This window comes from Gorilla gorilla, chromosome 1 (genome assembly GCF_029281585.2).
Source record: "Gorilla gorilla gorilla isolate KB3781 chromosome 1, NHGRI_mGorGor1-v2.1_pri, whole genome shotgun sequence".
In the NCBI taxonomy this organism is placed as follows: domain Eukaryota; kingdom Metazoa; phylum Chordata; class Mammalia; order Primates; family Hominidae; genus Gorilla; species Gorilla gorilla.
The window spans coordinates 15,589,145-15,613,892 of record NC_073224.2 but is presented as its reverse complement, the minus strand read 5'-3'; the positions used below and the strand labels follow the sequence as shown (position 1 = coordinate 15,613,892).

General features: G+C 44.7%; 1 long non-coding RNA gene and 1 other non-coding gene across 17 annotated transcripts in view; both read right to left on the bottom strand.

Moving 5' to 3' along the window:
* The window catches only part of LOC129529254 (uncharacterized), a 51,643-nt gene that overhangs the window by 8,322 nt on the left and 18,573 nt on the right, over window positions 1–24,748 (bottom strand). For 7 of the 16 annotated variants that reach the window (XR_010134203.1, XR_010134197.1, XR_010134192.1 and 4 more), the window contains exons 8-16: window positions 23,477–23,712; window positions 20,581–20,645; window positions 18,165–18,354; window positions 11,303–11,426; window positions 9,680–9,802; window positions 8,812–9,440; window positions 7,890–7,954; window positions 2,141–2,263; window positions 1,211–1,401 (exon numbers count right to left, since the gene is read on the bottom strand). This is a non-coding gene — a long non-coding RNA (uncharacterized lncRNA). Of the gene's footprint in view, window positions 1–1,206; window positions 1,402–2,140; window positions 2,264–7,889; window positions 7,955–8,811; window positions 9,441–9,679; window positions 9,803–11,302; window positions 11,427–18,164; window positions 18,355–20,580; window positions 20,646–23,476; window positions 23,713–24,748 lie in introns of all 16 variants that reach the window. The other 9 variants (XR_010134196.1, XR_010134193.1, XR_010134201.1 and 6 more) reach the window with 9 other exon arrangements.
* On the bottom strand, window positions 22,747–22,850 carry LOC129530164 (U6 spliceosomal RNA). Its single transcript, XR_008675743.1, has one exon. It is a non-coding gene; the product is annotated as a U6 spliceosomal RNA (small nuclear RNA).

Genomic DNA, 24,748 nt, shown 5'->3' with positions numbered 1-24,748 from the left:
GTGCACACTTGTAGTCCCAGCTACTCGGAATGCTGAAGTTTGAGCCTGGGAGGTCAAGGCTGCAGCGAGGCATGATTATGCCACTACAGTCTAGCCTGGTGACAGAGCAAGACCCTGTCTCAAAGAACAAAACAACAACAACCATTTACAGACAGAAAAGAGATAGAGCTAATAAGCTAAGGAAAGATGTTGAAATGTGACAAGTAAAGTAACATGAGGTCTTTTATCTATTTAAAATAATCAAACAAAAAATGACTTACTAAATTATAATACCCTGTTGCTGGCAAAGGTGCAGTGAAATGGGCACTTTCTTATACTATGAGGGGTGTTTAAATTGTGTATAAGCCTTCCCGGGTAAAGCCTGTCAATTTTTTAAAATAATGGAGACACGGTCTCACCATACTGCCATACTGCCTCCTCCAACTCTTGGCCTCAAGCAATCCTCCTCTCTTAGCCTCCCAAAGTGCTAAGATTATAGCTGGGAGGCACCCAAAACCCTGTCAATTTACATCAAGGGTAATGAGAATGTCCATTCACCATGTCTCACAGTAATCTTACTTCTGGGGAGACAATTCAATCTAAACAAAAGGTCATCTGTACAAACACAGTAAAAATCCGGGAGTAACTGAAGACAGAGTTGGTAAGTGAAATAAGAAACAGTTCTAAGAAATTAAACTATGATATCAATAGGCACCTGGTATAAAAGATCAGTTGATGTTAGCTGCTACTTTTTTGTTGTTTTGAGACAGGGTCTCACTCTGTCACCCAGGCTGGAGTGCAGAGGCCTGATCATGACTCACTGCAGTCTCAGCCTCCCTGGGCTCAAGTGATCCTCCCACCTCAGCCTCCCAAGTAGCTGGGACTACAGGAACATGCCACCACACTAGGCTAATTCATGTATTTTTCTGTAGGGATGGTGACTCCCCCTTTGTTTCCAAGGCCTATCGCAAACTCTTGGCCTCAAGCCATCCTCCTGCCTCAGCCTCCCAAAGCGTTGCGATTACCAGTGTGAGCCACCACACCTGGCCAGCTGCTACTTTTAGCAATATTATTATTATTCCACTCAATTAAAAATTATTATTTTCAAGGCTATGCAACAGTATGTATCCTACAGCGTAATTGTAAAAACATATACAGTCGCCGTCCCTCAGTATACAGAATTAGTTCCAGCCCCCCATCTCTGCACATACCAAAATCCATGCTTACTCACGTTTCGCTGTCACCCCTCTGGAATCCACGTATACGAAAATTCCAAATATTAGTTGGGCATAGTGGCAAGCACCTGTAGTCTCAGCCACGTGGGAGGTTGAGATGGGAGGATCGCTTCAGCCTGGAAGGTTCAGGCTGCAGTCAGCTGCGATAGCACTACTACCCTCCAGCCTTGGACAACAGAGGGAGACCCTGTCTCAGAAAAAAAAACAAAATAAAACAGGTTAGAAATTGTAATGAGGTCTGTTGGGCAAAATTCCATATAAGCAAAGTATAAATTAATAAAGCAAATCGTGATAAATTAGTACGACTGACTTTCTGCAGTTTCTGACAATAAAAGTAAGGAAAATGCAAAACACAAAGACAGAGAGTAAAAAGAGAAACTAGGAAAGCATTGTACATGTTTAATAGGAAGACGCTGGCCATGTTCGTGCAGCGGCAGTATGTCGTGACATGACATACCTTGGAGAGAAGTTAACAGATGAGGAAGTTGATAAAAATCATCAGAGAAGCAAAATAGTGGTAGCGACACTCAAACCACGAAATTTCCATAACTTATGTCAGCAAAGTGGGAATATTTTACAGTGTGTGTTGAAGTTCCTATACAACATTGTTTATCTGCCTTTTGTTTGTAAGGAATGTATATACCAAAAGTTCTTCTTTTAGTCAAAAGAATATGTGTGAATAAGTCATTTTAACTTATTCTTCTGTTTTTCTTTTATCTTCCTGCCATCATCCCACAGCCTTACTTTAGAAATTTTTTCTTTAGAAAATTGAACAAGTGCTCCTTGTGGTGGCACATACCTCTAGGATGGGAGGCAGGGGTGGAAGGGTCACTTGAGGCCATTAGTTTGACACCAGCCTGGCCAACAAAGTGAGACCCCATGGCTACAAAACAATTTAAAAATTAGCCAAGTATCGTCATGTATACCTACAGTCCTAGCTACTCAGGAGGCTCAGGTAGGAGGATCCTTAGCCCAGGAGTTCAAGGCTGCAGTGAGCTGTGATAGCACTACTGTACTCAAGCCTGGGTGACAGGGTGAGACCCCATCTCCTAAAATAAAAAACAACGAAAAAAAATAGTTCAAGTAGCAAGTTGTATGTGGCTTACTCTGAATATTTCTAAACTAGAAATTCTCAATCTTTTTGGGTCTAACATCCCTTTACATTTTTTAACTTTATTGAAGATCTCTAAGACTATTTCTTTCTGCAGATAATTATATTAAAACTAGAAAATAAGACACAATTTTTTAAATATTATTCATCACACATTAAAGCCATTACATGTTGATATAAGATTTTAAAAATATTTAATATTCATTACATAATAATAAAACCATTACATGTTGATATAATACTTTTTTTTTTCTTTGAGACACAGTCTTGTTCTTTTGCCCAGGCTGGAGTGAAGTGGCTCAATCTCAGCTCATTGCAACCTCCGCCCCGCAGGTTCAAGCAATTCTCCTACCTCAGCCTCCCAAGTAGCTGGGATCACAGGCGTCCACTACCATGTCCAGCTAATTATTGTATTTTCTTAGTAGAGAAGGAGTTTCACCATGATGGCAAGGCTGGTCTTGAACTCTTGACCTCAGGTGATCCACCCGCCTGGGTCTCCCTAAGTGCTGGGATTACAGGTGTGAGCCACCGCGCCCACCCCGATTAATGTATGTTTTAAAACACTGATTAGTCAGGCAACAACACCGGGCAGGGGTCTCCTCATTCCCAGCGACGCAAACCCCACTGCACGGCTGAGGGGTTGCAAGGGCTGCAGAGCCAAAAGGCTCTGACTTGAGATATTATTTTACTTGTATTTTTATCTGTATTGTGAGACAGGTACTGCTCTGTTACCCAGACTGGAGTGCAGCTGTGCATTTACAGCTCGCTGCAGCCTCGACCTCCTCGGCTCAAGCCATCTTCCTGCCTCAACTCCCCAGTAGCTGGTAGTACAGTTGAGTGTCACCATGCCTGGTTATTTTTTTAATTTTTTTGTAGAGTGAGGGGTCTTGCTATGTTGCCCAAGCTGGCCTCAAACTCCTGACCTCAAGAGATCTGCCCACTTCAGCCTCCTGAGTAGCTGAAACTACAAGTACACATCACCATGCCTAGCTACATTTATTTAATTTTGAAAAATATTTTTGTAAAGAACAGATCTTGCTGTGTTGTTCAGGCTGGTCTTGAACACCTGCCCTTAAAAGATACTCGCACCTCTGCTTACCAAACAGCTGGGGGACTACAGGCATGAGCCATTGCAATGAGCCTGAAGAGATTTCTTTAATCTAGCATCCCATACTTGGTAGGATTTGGAAAGGCAGTAGTGTTTTTAAAAATTACTTAATAATTTCAGTAACAATCAAACTCAACCTTGACCCCTGCCTTCTCTCACACCCCATATCCAGTCTGTCAGGAAATCCTGTTGATTGTCTTCGACATCTACTAAAGATCCCCACCCAGCAACTCCCTGGCCTCCTCCCCTACTTCTCCCCTCTGTCCATCTCTCAACACCACCACGACCCTGGTCAGGACCACCATCATCTCCCACCTGGGTGTTGCCAAAGCTTGGCCCCCCATGCTTCTATCACATCTTCCCACAGTCTTTCTCAACTCAGCAGCCAGAGAATGCTTTTAAATCGGGAGACAGATCATGTCGCCTCTCTGCTCAGAACCCTCCCGCAGTTCCCATCTGAGTCAGAGTAAAAGCCAAAGCCCCACCAATAACCTCCCAGGGCTTATGTGATCTGTACTGATCCCCACCCAGCAACTCCCTGGCTCCCTCCCCTAATTCTCTTCCTCTCTCCATCTGCTCCATGGGCCTCCTTCCAGAGCCTCAGACACACCTCAGACACTTTATTCTATCGTTTCTGCCTACAATCCTCTTCCCTCAGCACCTTGGCCACCTCCTTCCCCTCCTTCAAATCTTTACTCAATTTTCACTTAGGAGGCCACCCGTGACCATTCTGTTTAACATTGCCATCTGTCCCCATGCCCACCATGCTCATTTCTTCTTTCTTTACTTTCTTCTTTCTTTTTTCAAGATCTCACTGTCACCAAGGCTGGAGTGCAGTGGCGAAATCACAGCTCACTGCAACCTCAAATTTCCAGGCTCAAGCGATCCTCCCACCTCAGCCTCCCGAGTACCTGGGACTCCAGGTTCATGCCACCATGCCTTGCTAAATTTTTTTAGTATTTTATTTTATTTTATTTTGAGACAGAGTTTCACTCTTCTTGCCCAGGCTGTAGTGTAACGGTGCGATCCGGGCTCACTGCAACCTCCACCTCCCAGATTCAAGTGATTCTCCTGCCTCAGCCTTCCAAGTAGCTGGGATTACAGGTGCGTGCCACCACGCCCAGCTAATTTTTGTATTTTTAGTAGAGCCGGGGTTTCACAATGTTGGCCAGGCTGGTCTCGAACTCCTGACCTCAGGTAATCTGCCCGCTTCGGCCTCCCAAAGTGCTGGAATTACAGGCATTGAGCCACTACGCCTGGCCAATTTTTTCATGTTTTGTAGAGACAAGGTCTCACTATGTTGCCCAGACTGGTCTTGAACTCCTGGCCTCAAGTGATCCTCCTGCCTAAATTCCTAAAGTGCTGGGATTACCGGCATGAGCCATCATGCCTGGCTTAATGTTCATTTCTTCTTGCTGCTGCAACATAGTTTGCAGCCTCCTACATTTAGTGGCTTAAAACACCACAAATCTACCATCTTACAGTTCTAGGGGCCAGAAACCCAAACTAGGTCTATTAAGGCTAAAGTCAAGGTGTCAGCAGGGCTGCATTCCTTCTGGAGACTCTAATATGTTCCCTTGGCTTTTCCAGCTTCTAGAAGCCACCCCCATTCCTTGGATCATGGCCCGTGACTCCATCTTCAAAGCCAGAGGTGAAGCATCTTCAAATCTCCCTCTCTTACCTCTGCTTTCATCACCACATCTCCTGCTCCAATTCTGAATCTCCTACTCTCTTTCTTTTATAAAGACCCTTGTGATTGCTGGGCATGGTGGCTCCCACCCAGAATCCCAACACTTTGGGAGGTCAAGGCAGGAGGAACACTTGAGGCCCGAAGTTTGAAACTAGCATGAAAAACACAGTGAGACCCCCACCTCTAGAAAAAAATAAAAATAAATATTAGCCCGACATGGTGGTATGCGCCTGTAGTCCCAGCTCCTTGAGAGGCTGAGGTGAGACGATCGATTTAGCCCAGGAGTTTGAGATCAGCCTGGACGACATAACTCAATCTCATCTCTACAAGGACGAGGTGGGAGGATCACTCGAGCCCAGGAATTTGTGGCCAGCCTGGGCAACAAAAGAAGACCCCATCTGGCCAACATGGCCAACCTGGCCACCATGGCGAAACTCTGACTCTACAAAAATGAGCTGGGCATGGGTGACATGCATGTGTAGTCCTAGCTACTTGGGAGGTTGAGATGGGAGGATTGCTTGATCTCAGGAGGCCAAAGCTATAGTGAGCTATGATCACATCACTGCACTCCAGCCTGGATGACACAGGAGATTCTGTCTCAAAAAAAAAGAAAAGAAATATATATTTAATCTCTGTCCCTGGTTCGTGGCACAGAGCTTCTAAAGCTCTTACAAAGACCTCAGTGATAGATGTGACAGGAACATCTTTTGTTTTAATATTTGGTCTTGGTCCCAGGTTTCTAACACAAGAGCCTCTAAGAACTCTGGGATCTCCAGCATGGTAAGAATGCATTTGGGGATGTTGTTGAGATGACTGGGTGACTGCAAGCTCCTAAATTTCTTCAAGAGGAGGGCTGATTACCATGCAACCACATGGTAAGAGGCTTGGAACTTTCAGCCTCATGCACTGAACTCCAGGAGGAAGAGGGGCTGGAGACTGACTTAATCACCAACAGCCAAAGATTTTATCAATCATGCTTGCATAATAAAGCCTCCATAAACACCCTGAATGGGGTTTGCAGAGCTTTCAGGGTTGCTGGACACAGGAGATGCTGGGAGGGTCGCATGTTCAACAGAGGGCATGGGAGCTCTGTGCCCCTCCGAACTTAACTTGCCCTGGGTATCTTTCTTTTTTTTGAGACAGGATCAGGATCTTTTGTCCAAGCTAGAGTGCAGTGGCACAATCTCAGCTTACTGTAACCTAAGCCTCCCCAGTCCCCAGCTCAAGGTATCCTCTCATCTCAGCTTCCCTAGTAGTTGGAACTCTAGGTGCACACCACCACACCGGTTATTACTATTTTTTAATTTTTTATAGATACAGGTTTTCACCATGTTGCCCAGGCTGGTCTCAAACTCTTGAGTTTAAGCGATCCTCCCACCTTGGCCTCCCAAAGTGCTGAGATTACAGGCATGAGCCACTGCATCCAGCATGCACGTCTCTTTCATTGACTGTTTCTGAGATGTATCCTTCACAATGAACCAGTAATAAGAAATGAACTGGCCAGATGTGGTGGCTCACATCTGTAATCCCAGCACTTTCAGAGGCTGAGGTGGGAGGATCACTTGAGAACAGGAATTTGTGGCCAGCCTGGCCAACACAACAAGACCCCATCTATACAAAAAATAAACTAGCCAGATGTGGTGGTGCAGGCATGTAGTCTCAGCTACTAGGGAGGCTGAGGTGGGAGAACCACTGGAGCCCAGACAATCAAGGCTGCAATGACCTATGACTGCACCATTGCACACCAGCCTGGGCAACAAAATAAGACCCTCTCTCTCAGAAAAAAAGAAAATAAACTGTTTTTCTGAGTTCCGTAAACTGTTCTAGCAAATTATTAAACCCAAGAAGACAGTTATGGGAACCCCCGATTGGTAACAGGTTGGTCAAAAGTACGGTGACAACTTAGGACTTGCCATTGGCATCTGAAGTGAGGATGGCCTCGTGGGACTGAGCCCCTAACTTGTGGGGTCTGTGCTAACTCCAGGTAGTGTCAGAATAAAGTCATGGGATACCCAGTTAATATCCAGAGCACTGAAGAATTTGGTGTAGAAACTCCATACATACATTCAGTCGGAAGTGTGTGAGTAGAGACAAACATGGGCTTTTCTGTCACCTACCTGCTTAACTGCATAGGAGAGGCAATATGTGGTGCTCATGAGCAAAGCAAACATTAAACTCAGACCAAACCCAACATCTGACTCAGTCTTAATATCCAGGTGAGCTTGGGCAAATCATTCATTATTCCTAAGGCTTCATCACTCCATTCATAAAATGGGGATAACTGTGGCACCTACCTGTGATTCTGTGAGAATTAACGAAATATTATGCTTGGGGTTATTGTGATCTTTATACCTAGTCCAAACTATTTGACAAGGACAGTGATGGATGATGACATCAAAAAATCAGAAACTGCAATGAGGTCTCTCAGGCAAAATTCCATACAAGCAAATTACTGTGTCTACAAAGCATTCCTGCCACACTTAATTCACCATTCCCTGAACAAAATATGCCATCTTCGTTGTTCAGGTCTGTACAGTGCTGGTTTCCCTTCCCGGGCAGTTTGCGCTATCCCATCCCGGCCCATTCCCCATCCCTCCACCTCCCCCTTCCCTCCCCACTCTCATACAACTCTTCCTCATCTTTCAGGACTTGGCTTCAATGTCACCTTAACTGGAAGCTTCTCTCACTCTCCAGAAGAGCTTCCCATTGCTGATGCATGCACTATTATTTGATCATTTTTAAGTTACAGTCCAAATCTTTTTGTACCTGAATAACATGTTGCCCAGTCAGTCTCTCTTCCTGGATTCAGAAGTCTTTCATGGTAGATCCAGCTGGAAGTGACAAAAAGACATCTTTTGACATAAAGGGATGACACAGACAGACGTAAGTTCTTAAATGTCTTAAACGTTATGTGAAAATTAAACAGAATTCAAAGACTTGTGGGGAACACTTAGGAGGGAAAGTTACTGGCAATGTCATAAAGGGTTAATTTGTATTTTATTTTATTTTATTTTATTTTTTGAGACAGTCTCATTCTGTCACCTAGGCTGGAGTCGTGGTGCAATCAGGCTCACTGCAGCCTTGACCACCTGGGCTCAAGTAATCTCACTTAATTTTTATTTGGTTTAAGAAAGTCTTGGTTGAGGGTGGTGGCTTATGCCTGTAATCTCAGCACTTTGGGAGGCTGAGAGAGGTATATTACTTGAGGCCAGGAGTTTGAGATCAGCCTGGGCAATATATTAAGACCCTGCCTCTACCAAAAAACAGAGTGAATGTGTGGAAGACAATTTTTCCACAGACTGGGAGTGAGGGAATAATTTCAGGATGACTCAAGTGCATTACATATATTGTGCACTTTATTTCTATTATTACTACATAGTAATATATAATGAAATGATTCTACAACTCACTATAACGTAGACTCAGTGGGATCTCTGAGCTTGTTTTCCTGCAACTAGACTGTCCATCTGGGGTGATGGGAGACAGTAACAGAATATCAGGCATTAGATTCTCATAAGGAGTACACAACCTAGATCCCTCGCATGCACACTTCACAACAGAGTTTGTGCTCCTATGAGAATCTAATGCTGCTGCTGATCTGACAGGACATGGAGCTCAGGTGGTCATGCAAGCGATGGGAGGGGCTAGAAATACAGATGAAGTTTCCCTTCACTCGCCTGCTGCTCACCTCCAGCTCTGTGGCCTTGTGGTTGGAGACCGCTGCTCAAGTGCATTCGAAAGGATCCATCCCACGCCATTCTTCAGAGTCATCTTTACTGCTGCAGTGGTCAACTTGTAGCACCCCTAAGCTCGCAGGACATATGCTTCAACTGGCATTTCACAATCAACAGTATGTGGTAGCTTGAGTCATTGTGAGGTCACTTCCTGGAAATCACCAGCATCCCATATCCCATTAGCAAGGAGCTCAGCACTTCTCCTTGGATAACCAAACCTATTCCCAAATCCCATCTGTGTGCGTCTATCTCCTGGGACCCTTCCTAGCATCAATTCTGTATTTGTAGGAGTCCAATCAGGAGACACAAACCACTCAAAAGTTTAAACTAGAATGAGCAAGATGGCTCACACCTGTAATCCCAGCACTTTGGGAGGCCAAGGTGGGTGGACTGCTTTGAGCTCAGGAGTTTGAGAACAGTCTGGGAAACGTGGTGAAACCTCGTCTCTACAAAAAACACAAAAATCAGCTGGGTGTGGTGGCACTTACCTGTAATCCCAGCTACTCGGGAGGCTGAGGCAGAATTGCTTGAGCCTGGCAGGTGGAGGCTGCAGTGAGCAGAGGTTGTGCCACTGTACTCCAGCCTGGGTGACAGTGTGAGACCCGGTATCAAAAAGAAAAAACGTATATATATATATGTAAATTTAATATAAAAAGTATTAATTTTGGCCAGGCACAATGGCTCATGCCTGTAATCCCAGCACTTTGGGAGGCCAAGGCAGACAGATCACCTGAGGTCAGGAGTTCGAGACCAGCCTGACCAGCATGGAGAAACCCCATCTCTACTAAAAATACAAAATTAGCTGGGCATGGTGGCACATACCTGTAATCCCAACTACTCGGGAGGCTGAGGCAGGAGAATCGCCTGAACCCGGCAGGTGGAGGTTGCGCTGAGCCGAGATAGCGCCATTGCACTCCAGCCTGGGCAACAAGAGTGAAACTCCGTCTCGAAAAAAAAAAAAGGTATTAATTTTTACAGAGGATCAGCACAATGAGGGACACACTAGCACAAAGTAAAGACAACTCTAGAGAATACGGAACTAGCAGAGGCCAGGCATTGTGGCTCATGCCTGTAATCCCAGCAATTTGGGAAGCCTAGGCAGGAGGATCGCTTGAGGCCAGGAGTTGGAGACCAATCAGTGCTAAATAGTGAGACTCTGTGTCTACCAAAAAAAGAAACATTAGCCAGGTGTGGTGGTGGTGCACACCCGTAGTTCCAGCTACTTGGGAGTCTGGGGTGGGAGAAATCCCTTGAGCCTGGGAAGTCTACACTACAGTGAGCCAAGATTGTGCCACTGCACTCCAGCCTGGGTGACAGAGTGAGACCCTGTCTTAGAAAGAAAAAAGAAAAGAAAGTGTTAATCCCCCTATGGGAATCTCCTCTTCTCCTGCCCTCTCTGGAACCTCACTTGTCAGTTCTTCCTCCCACTTTCCTGTATCTTTAACCTATCCCCCACTTTTAGCTCCTTCCCATCATCATTTAAATTACTCAAACTTCTTCTGTTTTAAAAACCTCTCCCTAAACTCAGTGAGAGGTCTCCTGCACACCCATTGAGCCATCTGCTCTCCCTGGTGCCTTCTCTACAGCAGCCTGAGCCATGTCTGTAATCCATGAATCTCATCACGTTACTCCCCCATTTACATCACTTCTCCTTGCCTCAGGGATTAAGTCCAAACTCCTTAACAGCCCCTGCTCTGCCCTGCCTTGCAAGGCAGCCTCACTGCTTGCCCCTCTCCATTTCATCTGCTATGGAGTCCAACTGAGCCTCATCTGCCCCTTCAACACACACTCTTTCTCCTCTGGGAGTCTCTGAAGTGGGTAATATCCTCTGCTTATAATATGCTTCCCCTTAAACCTCTACTCTCTTCCTAGCTAGCTTCGACTCCTCTGTCACTTGTCCGCTTTGGCATCACCTCCTCATAGAAGACTTCTCTGACTCCCGAGATTCTCAGGAGCATGGCAGGTGAGGTGCTCCTCCCATGAATGGATGGAGATTAGGGAGTGTGTGTTATTCATGCTTAATTCACCAGTGCTTAGCTGAGTACCTGGCATAAAATAGTTACTGTGGTGGCCAAAGTAATAACCCCCACCACCACCAATTGTTCATGTCCTATGTTACACAGCACAATTACATAGGAAGGGGGAATTAAGAGTGCAGATAAAATTAATGTTGCTCATCAGCTGACCTTAAAACAAGATTATCCTGGAGTATCTAGGAGAGCCCATGTAATTACAAGCATTCTTTAAAACTGGAAGAGGGAGGCAGAAGGTTAAGAACCAGAGACGGTGGGCACAATGGCTCCTGCCTATAATATCAATACTTTTGGAGGCCAGGGCAGGAAAATCCCTTGAGTGCAGGAGTTCAAGGTCAGCCGTGGCAACATACTGAGGTCCCATCTCTACAACAAAATAAAAACAAAATTCACTGAGTGTCACGATGCTTACCTGTAGTCCCAGCTACTGGGAAGGCTGACATGGTAGGATTGCTTGAGCCTGGGAGTTTGAGGCTATAATGAGCCATGATAGGACCACTGAACTCCATCCTGAGTGACAGGGCAAGGTCCTGTTTCTAAAGAAAAAAAGGACATTGGAAACAGGGTCCTCTCCATCCTGAGGTGCCTACAAGGCATCTCTCTCTGCAAACGAGTAAACATCACCCTCCAACTCCTTACAGAGTGGAGCAGCAGGAAAACTCCTTCACCTCATTTCTGTGCTGCTTGGGAGGCCTGGACAGCCCAATAACCAGCTCCTTGCTGATGAAGCAATCAGGAAATGGCTCGAGTTGAGCTAAGGAGAATTTGGATCCTTCTTTTGGTTCTCAATAGGCAGTGTAGGGGCCAGGCATGGTGGCTCATACCTGTAATCCTTGCACTGTGGGGGGCCAAGGTGAGAGCATTGCTTGAGGCCAGGAGCTCAAGACCAGCCTGGGCAACATAGCAAGACCTGGGTGGCATACACCTGTGGTCCCTACTACTTGGTAGGATGAGGTGGGAGGATTGATCACTTGATCCCAGGAGTTTCAGGCTGCAGTGACCCATGATCACACCACTGCACTTCAGCCTGGGTGACAGAGCCAGACCATGTCACAAAAAGTTAGAAAGAAAAAAAAAGAGAGAGGGAGAGAGACTATACACAGGCACCACCACATTTGGTTAATTTTTAAATATTCTGTAGAGACAAGGTCTTGCTAGGTTGCCCAGGCTAGTCTAAAACTCCTGGCATCAGGCTGGGCATGGTGGCTCATGCTTGTAATCCCAGCACTTTGGGAAGCTAAGGCAGGCAAATCACCCGAAGTCTGGAGTTCGAGACCAGCCTGGCCAACATGGTGAAACTCTGACTCTATCAAAAATAAAAAAATTAGCTGGGCAGTAGAGGCGTGTACCTGTAGTCTCACCTACTCCGGAGGCTGAGGCAGGAGAATCACCTGAACCTGGGAGGTGGAGGTTGCAGTGGACCCCATCACTGCACTCCACCATGGGTGACAGTGCGAGACTCTGTCAAAAACAACAACAACAATAACAATAACAAAAACAAAAACAACAACAACAAAAAAAACTCCTGGCATCAAGACATCTTCCTGTCTTAGCCTCCCTATGCCCTGGGATTATACTGTTTCCTATAATTGAAGACACTTGTTCTTATACTGCTTTAAGGTATAAAGGAAGAAAAAAAAACAGATAATGGCAAATGTTGGTGAAGGCCGGGCATGGTGGCAGCCTGTAATTCCAGAACTTAGGGAGGCTGAGGTGGGCAGATCACTTGAGGCCAGGAGTATGAGACCAGCCTGGGCAACATGGTAAAATCCCATCACTACAAAAAAATATAAAAATTAGCCAGGCATGGTGGCGTACACCTGTAATTTTCAGCCACTCAGGAGGCTGAGATGAGAGAATCACTTGTGCCTGCGAGGTCAAGGCTGCAGTGAACTGTGATGGCATCATTGCACTGTGGCCTGAGAGACAGAGCAAGCCCCTATCTAGAAAAAAAAAAATGTCAGTGAAGATGTGGAGGAATTGGAACCCACATACATTACTGGTGGGAACATAAAATCGTGTAACCATTTGGTTTGGGTATTTCTTTTCTTGTCATTTTAATTGGATTTTAAAAAAATCAACACAGACTTTCACTATCTTGCCCAGGCTGGTCTTGAATTCATGGGCTCAAGCCATCCTCCTAGCTGAGCCTCCTGAGTAGCTGGGATTACAGGTGTGAGCCATTGCACCCAACTGGTGTAGCCACGTTAGAAAACAGTCTGGCAGTTTCTCAAAAGGCTAAATGTACAGTCATCCTATAATGCAACAATTTCACTCCTAGGCATATATCCCAGAAAAGTAAAAATATATGTCCACACAAAAACTTGTACAACAATCTTCATAGCAGCATTATTCATAATGACCAATACATGGAATACATGGAAACAACCCAAATATCCACCAACTGATGAACAGATAAACAAAATGCAGTGTGTCTCTACCATGGAATACTGCCATAGAAGGAATGAAATATTGATACACACTGTGACATAAAGGAACTTTGAAAACACTGTGCTAAGAGGGAAAAAAAGCCACAAAAGATCACATATTGTACAATTCTATTTGTCCAGATTAGGCAAATCTATAGTGACAAAAAAATTAATCAATGGCTGCCTAAGGCTGGGGGCGAAGGTAGGTGGGGAGAGTAGGAGGTAGTGGCTGAGGGGTATGGATTTCTCTATAGGGTAATGAAAGGTTCTAAAAGTGACTGTGGTGATCGATGCACAGCTCTGTGAATATTCTAAAACCTACTGAATTGCAGATTTCAATAAATAAAGTGAATGGTATGTGAATATTTTAATAAAGCTATTATGTAAAATAATAATAATAGGGGGCTGGGCACAGGTGGTCATGCCTGCCTGTAATCCCAGCACTTTGGGAGGCTGAGGCAGGAGGACCACTTGACGTCAGGAGTTTTGAGCCCAGTCAGAGCAACGTGGCAAGATCCCGTCTCTATGATAAAAAATTAGCTGGACATGGTGGCACATGTCTGTAGTCCCAGCTACTTGGGAGACTGAAGTGAGAGAACCGCTTGAGCCCAGGAGTTTGAGGCTACAGTGAACCATGATCATGTCACTGTACTGTAGCCTGAGCAACAGAGCAAGACGCTGTCTCTGAAAAGGAAAGAAAACAAATGCAAGTTTTTATCACTTTGTGAGTGTAGCCAAGTTGGAGGAGAAATAGACAATAATAAAAGAGCACTGAATAATGACGGTGAGTGGCTGGTTAGGCTCAGTTGCTAGCTAAATGGCTTCTAAAAAATTCAATAAAGTTACAGCTCTGGGGACAGTCATGTAGTCAAAGAATGAATGCTAAATTCATTACAAATGCCCATGGTCTTTATTTACATGCCTTCTAGTGAAAAATTCCTAAGTGGCAGGCAGATTGCCTGAGATCAGGAGCTCCAGAGGAGCCTGGCCAACATGGTGAAACCCCATCTCTACTAAAAATACAAAAATTAGCTGGGTATGGTGGTGGGCGCCTGTAATCTCAGCTACTCGGGAGGCTGAGGCAGGAGAATTGCTTGAACCCAGAAGGTGAAGGTTGCAGTGAGCCAAAATCGCACCATTGCACTCCAGCCTGGGTGACAAGAGAAAGACTCTTATCTTTAAAAAAAAAAGAAAAAAAAGAAATGGCATCTTCTTCAAGAATTACATCGTGTTTCATGATAAGCTCTAATTTTGCATTTGTTCAAGTATTGATGAGATGTAGCCAATATGACACCCATCTTGGATAAAATGCAAACAACACAATTTCATTTTCTCATTAACAAAACCGATTAAGTAGTCTAATATCAATTCTGATCTTATTAAAAACTGATCAGATTTAAAAAATTATGGAATTATGGAGCCAATAAGATGTTACAACCTGTTCCAAGCGGAATTCCAAAATCCACACATATCTGAGACCATCAAGTATGATGAAATATATTTGATTACTATATTGAAAAATAAACTGATTACATAGCCAACAATTGGACAGGGGTCTCCTCATCCACAGCCACACAAACCCGATCATGCAGCTATGTGGTTACAAGGCCTACATAGCCTAGAAGGGACTGGTCTGACTTGAGATTTCATTTGTATTTGTATTTTGAGACAGGGTCCCACTCTGTCACCCAGGATGGAGTGCAGTGGTATAATCATAGCTCACTGCAACCTTGACCAACTGGGCTCAAGAGATGCTCCTGCCTCAGCTGCCCCCATACCTGGGAATACAGGCAAGTACCACCATGTCAGGCATTTTTTTCATTTTTGTAGAGAGAGAAGTCTTGCTATGTTGCCCAAGCTGGCCTCAAACTCCTAGAATCAAGAGATCTGCCCATCTCAGCCACATGAGTAACTGGGGCCATAGGTACATACCATCATGCCTGGCTATATTTATTTTATTAAATTTATTTTTTTTATTTTTGTAGAGAGGAGGTCTTGCTGTGTTGCCCAGGCTGCTCTCAAACTCATGGCCTTAAAACATACTCCCATCTCTGCCTCTCAAACTGTTGGAACTATAGGTGTGAGCCACTGCACCTGGCCTAACTTGAGATTTCTTTTATCTAGCATCCTTTACTTGGTAGGGTTGGGAAAGGCAGTAGTGTTTTTTAAAATTACTTAATAATTCAATCAGAATCAAACTCAACCTTGACCACTGCCTTCTCTCACAGCTCACATCCAGTCTGTCAGGAAATCCTACTGACTGACTTCAACATGTATCCAGGCTCTGACCATCTCTCACCACCACCGTGAACCCGGTCAGGATCACTATCATCTCCCAGCGGGATGTTGCCACAGCTTGGCCCCCATGCTTCTACCCAAATCTTCCCATAGTCTTTCTCAACTTGGCAGCCAGGTCGTGCTTTTAAATCAGGAGACAGATCACGTCGCCTCTCTGCTCAGAAGCCCTCGGTGGTTCCCATTTTAGTCAGAGTAAAAGCCAAAGCCCCAGCAATAGCATCCCAGGGCTTACACGATCTGTACCGATCGCAGCCCAGGAACTCCCTGGCCTCCTCGCTGACTTCGCTCCCTCTATCTCTTTGCTCCACTGGCCTCCTTCCACAGCCTCAGACACACCAGAGAGTTTCCTCCTAATGCCTTTATCCTGTTGACTCAGCCTACAATGCTCTTCCCTCAGCACCTTGGCCAGCTCCATCACCTGCTTCAAACTTTTGCTCAATATTCACTTATGAGGCCAACCCTGACCACTCTACTTAACACTGCCATCTGTCCCCATTCCCACCATGCTCATTTCTTTCTTTCTTTTTGAAACAAGGTCTTGCTTTATTGCCCAGGCTGGAGGACACTGGTGCAATCACAGCTCATAGCAACTTCAACCTCCCAGGCTTAAAACAATCCTCCCGCCTCAGCCACCCTAGGAACTGAGACTACAGCTGCATGCCACAACACATGGCTTTTTTTTTTTTTTTTTGAGACGGAGTCTTGGTTGCCCAGGCTGAAGTGTAAGGGTGTGATCTTGGCTCACTGCAATGTCTGCCTTTTGGGTTCAAGTGATTCTCTGCCTCCCGAGTAGCTGGGATTACAGGCACCCACCACCATACCTGGCTAATGTCTGTATTTTTAGTAGAGATGGGGTTTCACCATCTTGGCTAGGCTGGTCTTGAACTTCTGACCTCGTGATCCACACTCCTCGGCCTCCCAAAGTGCTGGGATTACAGGCATGAGCCACTGCGCCTGGCCTTTTAAAAAAATTTTTTTTAGACATGAGGTCTCATTATGTTGCCCAGGCTGGTCTTAAGCTCCTGGGCTTAAGCGATCCTCCCACCTCAGCCTCCTAAAGTTCTGGGATTACAGGCGTGAGCAACTGTAACATGAGGTCCCAGCTTCATGTTCATTTTTTGTTGTTGCTACAACAAAGTACCCTACCTTTAGTGGCATCAAACACCACAAATCTACCATCTTACAGTTCTGGGGGCCAGAAGCCCAACTAGGTCTATTAAGGCTAAAGTCAAGGTGTCAGAGGGGCTGCATTCCTTCTGGGGGAGGCTCTAGACAGAATGTGCTCCTTTGCCTTTTCCAGCTTCTAGAAGCTACCACCATTCCTTGACTTACCTCGTGACTCCATATTCAAGGCCAGAAGTGCAGCATCTTCAAATCTCCCTCTCTGACCTCTTCTTCCATTACCACATCACTTTCTCTAATTCTGGCTCTCCTACCTCCTTCTCTTATAAAGATCCTTGTGATTGGTGGGTATGGGGGCTCCCATCTGTAATCCCAACATGTTGGGAGGCCAAAGAGGAAGGATTGCTTGAGGCCAAGAGATAGAGATCAGCCTGGGGAAAATAGGAAGACCCTGCCTTGACAAAATTAAAATTAAAATCAGCTGGACATGGTGATGCACGCCTGTAGTTCCAGCTACCGGAGAGGCTAAGGTGGGAGGATTGCTTTAGCCTAGGTCAAGGCTGCAGTGAGCTATGATCACATCACTGCACTCCAGCCTCAGTGGCAGAGTGAGACTCTATCTCCAATATAAAAAAAGAAATATACATTTGGTCTCTGCCCCTGGTTCCTGGCATAGAGCTTCCAAAGCTCTTATAAAGCCCTTCGTGACAGAGGTAATAGCATTTTCTGTTTTGATATTCAGTCTTAGTCCCAGGTTCCTGACACAACGGCCTCTAAGGTCTTTCAGATCTGCAGCATGGTAAGAATGCATGTGGGATGCTGTTGAGCTAACAGGGTGGCTGCAAGCTCCTAGACTGCTTCAGGAGGAGGGCTAGCTGCCAGAGAAAGCAACCACATTTTTTTTTTTTAAACGGAGTTTGGCTCTTGTAGCCCAGGCTGGAGTGCAATGGCACAATCTCAGCTCACTACAACCTCCACCTCCCGGGTTCAAGCAATTCTCCTGCCTCGGCCTCCCAAGTAGCTGGAATTATAGGGATGTGCCACAACGCCTAGCTAATTGTTGTTATTTTTAGTAGAAACGGGGTTTCACCATGTTAGTCAGGCTGGTCTCAAACTCCCGACCTCAATTGGTCCATGTGCCTCGGCCTTCCAAACTGCTAGGATTACAGGAGTGAGCCACCGCACCTGGCCCCAACCACATTTTTTGAGGCTTGGAACTTTCAGCCTCACCTGCTGAACTCCAGGAGGCAAAAGGAACTGGAGATTGACTTAACTACCAATGGCCAATGATTTTATCAATCATGCCTCCATAAAAACCCAAACAGCAGGGTTTGGAGAGCTTCTGTGTTGCTAAACACAGGGAGGTCCTGGGAGGGTAGTGTGCCCAACAGAGGGCATGCAAGCTCTGTGCCCCTCCCCACTTACCTTGTCCTGTGCATCTCTTTCATTGGCTGTTCCTGAGATGGAGCCATTACATTGAGCCAGTAATAGAAAATAAGGTGGCCAGATGCGCTGGCTCAGGCCTGTAATCCCAGCACTTTGGGAGGCAGAGGTGGGTGGAATCACTTGAGCCTAGGAATTTGAGACCAGCCTGGGCAACATAAGAAGACCCCATCTATACAAAAAATAAAAGAAATTAGCCAAATGTGGTGGTGGGAACCCTGTAATTCCAGCTACTTGAGAGGCTGCAGCAGGAGAATCACTTGAGCCCTGGAGGTTGAGGCTTCAATGAGCTATGATTGCACCACTGCACACCAGCCTGGACAACAGAGCGAGGCCCTGTCTCTTAAAAAGAAAAGAAAAAAACCTGTTTTTCTAAGTTCTGTGAGTTGTTCTAGCAAATAATTAAACTCAAGAAGAGCGTCATGGGAAACCCTGATTTCTAACTGGTTGGTCAAAATACAGGTGACAACCTAGGACTTGCAACTGGCATCTGAAGTGACGGTGGTCTTGTGGGACTGAGCCCCTAACCTGTGGGTTCTGCGCTAACTCTAGGTAGTGTCAGAATGGAATTGTGGGATACGCGGTTGGTATCCAGAGATTTGGAGAACTGGTGTAGAAACTCTGCACACACATTTGGTCAGAAGTCTGTGAGTAGAGAGAAACGTGTTGCAGGAAGTCAGGGACCCCAAACGGAGGGACCGGCTGAAGCCACAGCAGAAGAACATAAATTGTGAAGATTTCATGGACATTTATTAGTTCCCCAAATTAATACTTCTATAATTTCTTGGGCCTGTCTTTACTGCAATCTCTGAACATAAATTGTGAAGATTTCATGGACACTTATCACTTCCCTGATCAATACCCTTGTGATTTCCTATGCCTGTCTTTACTTTAATCTCTTAATCCGGTCATCTTCGTAAGCTGAGGATGAATGTCCCCGCAGGACCCTGTGATAATTGCGTTAACTGCACAAGTTGTTTAAACAGTATGAAACCTGGGCACCTTGAAAAAAGAACAGGATAACAGCAATTTCAGGGAACAAGGGAGATAACCTTAAACTCTGGCTGCCTGTGGGCCGGGTGGAACAGAGCCATATTTCTCTTCTTTCAAAAGCAAATAGGAGAAATATTGCTGAATTCTTTTTCTCAGCAAAGAACATCCCTGAGAAAGAGAATGCATCCCTAAGGGGAGGCCTCTGAAATGGCCGCTTTGGGGATGGCTGTCTTTTACAGTTGTAGATAAGGCATGAAATAAGCCCTGGGCTCGCATGGCGCTCCCAGGCTTATCAGGACAAGGAAATTCCCGCCTAATAAATTTTGGTCAGATGGATTGTCTGCTCTCAAACCCTTTCTCCTGATAAGATGTTATCAATGACAATGCGTGCCCAAAACTTCATTAGCAATTTTAATTTCGCCCCGGTCCTGTGGTCCTGTGATCTTGCCCTGCCTCCATTTGCCTTGTGATATTTTATTACCTTGTGAAGCATGTGATCTCTGTGACCCACACCCTATTCATACACTCCCTCCCCTTTTGAAAATCACTAATAAAAACTTGTTGGTTTTGCTGCTTGGGGGGCATCACGGAACCTGCCAACATGTGATGTCTCCCCTGGACACCCAGCTTTAAAATTTCTCTCTTTTGTACTCTTTCCCTTTATTTCTCAGACCGGCCGACACTCAGGGAAAATAGAAAAGAACCTACATGAAATATTGGGGCGAATTTCCCCCGATATCACACGGGCTCTTCTCTCACCTGTCTACCTGCTTAACTGCATAGGAGAGGAAATGCATGGTGCTCATGAACAAGGCAAGCATTAAAGTCAGACCAGACTAACATTTGACTCAGTCTTAATATTCAGGTGAGCTTGGGCAAATCGCTCATTAACCCCAAGTCTTCATCATTTTGTGCATATAATGGGGATAACTGTGGCACCCACCTGTTTTTGTGAGAATCAATGAAATATTATGCTTGATGGTATTGTGATCATGATACTATCTGACAAGGGCAGTGATGCATGATAACATCAAAAAATTAGAAACTGTACTGAGGTCTCTTGGGCAAAATTCCATACAAACAAATTACTGTCTCTACAAAGCATTTCTGCCACACTTAATTCACCATTCCCTGAACAAAATGTGCCATCTTCATTGTTCAGGTCTGTATAGTGCTGGTTTCCCTGCCTGGACAGCTCACTCCATGCCATCCCAGCCCAATCCCCATCCCTCCACCTCCCCCTTCCCTCCCCACTCTCATACAACTCTTCCTTATCTTACAGGACTTGGCTTCAATGTCACCTTAACTGGAAGCTTCTCTCCCTCTCCAGAAGAGCTTCCCATTGCACTTGATGCATGCACTATTATTTGATCATTTTTGAGTTACAGTCCAAGTCTTTTTGTACCTGAATAACATGTTGCCCAGTCAGTTTCTCTTCCTGGATTCAGAAGTCTTTCATGGTAGGTCCAGCTAGAAGTGACAAAAAGACATTTAAAAAAAAAAAAAAAAGAGGGATGACACACACAGACATCAGCACTTAAAAGTTTTAAACGATATGTGAAAAACAAAATTTAAGGGCTTCTAGGAGAAATGTAGGAGGGAATGTGTTACTGGGAAATATGATAGAAGGTTAATTTTTATTTTATTTTATTTTTAGAGAAAGGGTCTTGCTCTATCGCCTAGGCTGGACTGCAGTGGTGCAATCACAGTTAACTGCAGCCTCAACCTCCAGGGCTTGAGCAATATTCCCATCTAATTTTTATTTTGTTTAAGAAATGCAGTCTTGCTCTTAGCAAAGCTAAAGTGCAATGGTGTGATCATAGCTTACGGCAGCCTCAACCTTCTAGACTCAAGTGATCCTCCAGTCTTAGCCTCCCCAGTAGCTGGGACTACAGGTGTGCACTGCAACGTGTAGCTCATTTTTTATTTTTTTATTTTTAGTAGAGACAAAGTGTCACTATGTTGACCAGGTTGGTGGTGATCTCCTACACTCAGGCAGTTCTCTCACCTCAGCCTTCCAAAATGCTGGGATTACAGGTGTGAGCTGCCACACCTGGCTGAGGGGGTTAATTTTTAATTATATAGAGAGCTGAAAGCAAATATTAGAAGGAGCCTAAATGCCTCCAGCAGTTGACTGGTACTGGTAAATTGTGATACATCCATATAATAAAATATTATGCAACCATGAAAAGGATTAAAATAGATCAATAGGTATTGGCACAAATGTCCACAAAATATGAAAATATGAAGTGATGTTCAATCACCATGTATGTATCTTGAAGGATATGGCCCATTTTCTCAATTGCAATTATTTCCTGAGATAAGATTATGGGTCTCAAGAGTGAAGGACATTTTTCACTTATTTAAAAGTATTTATTACTTTTATAATTTAATAAAAGATTAAACAGATCATTGAATTAGTAAAAGACAAAGTAACTCTATAAATAAATGGAAAAGACACAGATACCCCAGGCATGGTGGCTCATGCTTATAATACCAGTACTTTGGGAGGGGGTGGTGGGGGGATTGCTTGAGGCCAGGAGTTCCAGACCAGCCTAAGAAACAAAGCAAGACCTCGTCTCTAGTAAAAATAAAAAAATAAAAATAATTGGCCAGGCACAGTGGCATGTGCCTATAGTCCCAACTACTGAGGTGGAAGGATCACCTGAGCCTAGGAGGTCAAGGCTGCAGTGAGTTGAGACTGTGCCGCTACACTGAAGCCTAGGAGACAGAGCGAGACTTCATCTCAAAAAAAAAAAAAAAAAAGGACAATAAAGAAATAAAGCTAATAAGCTAACATAAGGAAAAATAAAATATGTGACAAATAGGCTGGGCGCATGGCTCACAGCTGTAATCAAGCACTTTGGGAGGCCGAGGTGGGTAGATCACAAGGTCAGGAGTTCGAGACCAGCCTGATCAACATGGTGAAACCACGTTTCTACTAAAAATACAAAAATTAGCCGGGGATGGTGGCATGTGCCTGTAATCCCAGCTACTCAGAAGGCTGAGGCAGGAGAATCACTTGAACCTGGGAGGCACAGGTTGCAGTGAGCCGAGATCACACCACTGCACTCCAGCCTGGTTGACAGAGCGAGACTGCGTCTCAAAAAAGAAAAAAGAATGGGTGACAAAGTAATAATATGAGGTCTTTCATTTATCACACAGAAAATAACTTGTTAAATTATAATGCCTGTGTGGGCAAAGGTGCAGTGAAATGGCCATTTTCTTGTAGTATTAGTGGTGTTTAAAATGTATATAAGCCTTCCAGCATAAAGCTTGGAAATTTTTTTTAAATCATACAGATAGTGACTCATTATACTGCCTCCTCCAACTCCTGGCCTCAAGCAATCCTCCCACCTCAGCCTCCCAAAGTGCTGGAATTACAGGCTGACAGCCACCATGCCTGAAAGCTTTGCAATTTACATCAAGGGTAATAAGAATGCTCATGCCCTGTGACTCACAGTAATCTCACTTCTGGAAATTTCATCTTTGGATATAATTCAACCTAAACAAAAGGTCATATGCACAAACACAGTGAAAATCTGGGAGTAATTTTTTTCTCTTTTTTTAAAAAAATATGGAATGCTTCATAAATTTGCATGTCATTCTTTCACAGAGGCCGTGCCAATCTCTCTATTGTTCCAACTTCAGTATGTGTGCTACTGAGGCAAGCATGAGTAATTTAAGATAGAGTGGTTAAGTGAAATAAGGAAGAATTATGGAGAATTTAAAAATCTATGCTATTTATAGGCACCTAGTAACAGCTCAGTAAATATTAGCTGCTACTATTATTATTTTTATGGTAATTTCACTCAATTAAAAACTGTCATTAAAAATTACCATTGTCATGGAACATAATGTCTCCTACTGTATAATTGTAAAAACAGATACAATTTGTCCCTTGGTATATGGGGGGATTAGTTCCAGCTCTCCCATTTCTGTGTATACCAAAATCCACGCACACTCAAGTTTTCAAAGTCAGTCCTGTGGAATCCACATATAACACAAATGGGAAAATTAGTGAGGTGTGGTGACAAGCACCTGTAGTCCCAGCTACTTGTGAGGCTGAGGCAGGAGGATTGCTTGAGCCCAGGAGGTTGAGGCTGCAGTGAGCCATAATTGCACCACTGCACTCCAGTCTGGGCAATAGAGTGAGACAGAAGGTTGACTTTTTAGTAGAATTTTTCTGTTCACTTGAAGATATGGTCAGGATTGTGGCATATGAAAATTCTTCATAAAATAACTAATCCAATTAATGCTGGAATTGGGAACAGCAGAAGCGTCATCTCAGAGCTACTCACAATGAAAGGTGATGTCTGGGGCTCAGGTGTGTTGAGGTCCCCATGCCTGGACTATGGGTGCTGAGTGGGATTTACTTGTCCATCCATCTTCTATATTCCAGCACTGGGAAACTAGGGTTTATCCATCTTGATAAGATGTCATTTAAATTCCACTTCGCAAGAACCACAAATGGAAGAAAGGCCATGAAACCGCAGGACAGTACTTGTTCTCAAGGGAATCTTCAGCTTAGGTGGCTCTGTAAGAAATTACATTGTTGAAAAATCATCACAGGTCAGGTGAGGTGGCTCATACCTATAATCCCAGCCCACTGGGAGACTAAGGCAGGAGGATTCCGTGAGGCCAGGAGTTCAAGACCAGCCTGAGCAACACAGTGAAACCTCATCTCTACAAAAAATTAGAAAATGAACTGGGTGCGGTAAAACATTCGTATAGTCCCAGCTACTCTGGAGGCTGAAATAGGAGCATCGCTTGAGCCCAGGAAGTGGAAACTGCAGTGAGCTCTGATCTCACCACTGCACTCCAGCCTGGGTGACAGAGTGAGACCCTGTCTCAAGACAGACACACACACACACACACACACACACACACACACACACTCAGTCTGTCCAGCCTTGACTAATCAAAAGGGCCTTCTGGTTACAGAAGAGGTATGCTCTTTTGTAGGACAGGGAGAGACCAGCAAGCTTGTTCACAGACTTTTCCTCATCCTCTGCTTAGTTTTCCAAGAACCCTCACAGTGGAAATGGAGTCTCTGGGAAAATGACCTAAATCTTTGAGTTACCAGGGGAGAAATATGCCTCCTTTGTCAATTAATAAATGGAACATCTGCCTTAAAATCCAGGGAGTTCTGCTAGAATGAATCACTCCCTAAGACCCTGACCTATGCATGGAACATGAAAAACTGAAGTTTAACTGGGCGCGGTGGATCATGCCTGTAATCCCAGCACTTTGGGAGGCTGAGGCGGGCGGATCACCTGAGGTCAAAAGTTCTAGATCAGCCTGGCCAACATGGTGAAACCCCGTCTCTACTAAAAATACAAAAATTAGTTGGGCATGGTGGTGGACGCCTGTAATCCCAGCTACTCGGGAGGCTGAGGCAGGAAAATCGCTTGAACCCGGAAGGCGGAGGTTGCAGTTACTTCTAGAAGAATTTCCATTAGCCCTTTGAAATCCTTCAACATTCATGAAGGCCAAAGAGTTTTCACCTAATTTAATCTGATGGGTATGTGACCAGAGTCTTTCTAGGGAATAGAGACTCCCAAACAGTTCAG